This window comes from Pinus tabuliformis, chromosome 2_1 (genome assembly GCF_031772625.1).
Source record: "Pinus tabuliformis cultivar Carrire ecotype Pingquan chromosome 2_1, CPIR1, whole genome shotgun sequence".
Classification (NCBI taxonomy): Eukaryota; Viridiplantae; Streptophyta; class Pinopsida; order Pinales; family Pinaceae; genus Pinus; species Pinus tabuliformis.
In genome coordinates this window covers 216,508,601-216,510,785 of record NC_142299.1, presented here as the reverse complement: position 1 = coordinate 216,510,785, position 2,185 = coordinate 216,508,601, and positions in this window count along the sequence as shown.

Here is a 2,185-nt window from a genome sequence, read left to right as displayed (position 1 = left end):
TTGGTCCATGAGTTCTATTTAAAGCGCATGGAGGGTCATTGTTCGGGTAATCCGTGCATGAGAGAAGCTTATGTAAATTTTCATTCTTTGATTAATAAATTGCCTATAGTACCCACGTTGGGACAGGGCGTGGACTGTTTCCCTCCTTGCACTCTGAGAGTTTTAACCACGTCAAAAATACTGGTGTATTGATTTGAGATCTGGTTGTGAGCGGTGTCATTTTGGTATTCTTTCTGTGGAACTTACCCTGTAAATTCCTACAGTCATAAGTTTGACAAAGGACAACAAACTCAAACAAGAAGGTATCAGGGTCTTCAGTGGTCAATCCATGGAAGTGAGGTAAGGCGGAGGGACTTATGTTTTTCATTTTCGTGTCCCCATTGGTCTCTCGGATGGGAAACGCACCCTCTATTCTCTCCTCATCTCCTATACCGTGTCTGCGTTCAGCCATGGTCTCAAGAGGAATGTTTTCTTGCTCTTCTTCTGTTATAGGATCTTCGTATATCTCCAAAGGTTCACCTATAAGTTCTTCTGGATCACTCCCATTGAAGAAGAGAGAAGGCTGACTCAGTGATGTGGTGGGGGTGTTGGGTAAGAATTTTTCGGTATTGTCTCTGTTCCTACAAGGCATGAAATGAAATGTTTCGGGTTGCTTTTTTCTTCTTGTACCTGCAAAACTGAAATAGATTGAACTGCAACTAACTAAAATCTATCTTGTTGAAATGAAAATGTGGAATTGAAATGAAAGCAGGAAAGGACTAATATATTTTGCTGAAATAAAATTGCAGGAATGAAATGCTAAGCTACGCTTGCAGAATTGAAATGCTAATCTATGAAAGCGGGAAATATCTAATCTATGCTTGCTGAAATGAAATGAAAGCAGGAAATGTCTAATCTACTGTTGTGGAAATGAAATTGCAGAATAGAAATGAAACAACTACTCTACTCTTACTGAAATAAACTACTTAGCAGAAGGTTGTAATAGAAAATAGAAGAAAAGCAACAATCACAAATACTCTGACGCTTCCCCGACAACGGCGCCAAAAAGATGGTGGGCTCCAGTATTGCAACAATAACGCTGCAACTCCTAGGACTCCCTTCTTTACTTTTGTCAACCCGGTAGTTCGTAACAAACTTGGAAGCGACGGTGTTATATGCACAAGTACTAACTCTTGCCGCAAGCTATCACTTGATCAGTTGGCACAAGTCCACTAGGAGCTTAAGCCAACTTCTATGAGCGCTTAGAAGAAGCTTTAACTGTGATGGATGAAAGCTAACTCAAAGGAGGCTAGTCTAATTGCAAAAATGAACCAAAAGCTGAAAGGAAATGCAAACCCTAACAAACCCTAGTTTTACCGACTAACCCTACAGGTGCAAGTAAGATGAAAGCAATGGAAATGGATGCCATTGACTTTTAGAAAGGTAAAATGCATGTGACTAAGCTACTTCTGCAGTAAAATCTGGAAAAAACATCTTTTTGTATTTTTGAGTAAGTTGGCAGAGTTATTATGCATGTGCTTTAAGTGTTTTTGATTGTGCAGAGGTTGATTGGCGAAAGGAAATGTGATAGGCACTTGCAGGAGGTTGGGAAGGTGAGAAAAGGGCCTAAGGGGTCCCTAGCACCCTTCCAGAGAGTTTCACAATGTTCGGATCTCAAGAAACCGCTTTCATGAGCTTCTGCAGGAAGTCTGCAAGGGTTCTACAAGATGTTCCGAAAGGGAATTTTGAAGGGTTGATGGTGGAAGAAAGGTGAAGTGGGAATGGAGGTTCGATGAGGGTGTGAAGAGGTCTAGGACCCCGTGAATGAGGCTAAGGAGTGATTAAGGCAATTGGGTTTGTTCGAAGATAGAAGAAGTAATGTTGCACAAGAATGTAGGAATTAGGGCAAAGTGAGAAAATGTGGCAAATGAAAGGCAAGAATCTGAGTTAAAGGACGGAGCAAGTTGTATTGATGGAGTAAGGGTAGGCAAAGAGGTATCACAGGTGCTCTGCACGTTATTTTCCAAACTGATCAAACAAAGATTAGGAAAACCAAAGATCTAGCTACTTTAACCTAATTTGACCTAAATACCAGAAATCATGATGGACAGCAGTTTATTGGCAGAAAATCATGTAAGACAACTATGAAAACCAAGTAAGAATGGATCTAAGCATGTAATCACGACTGGTACCAGCTTTTGCAACT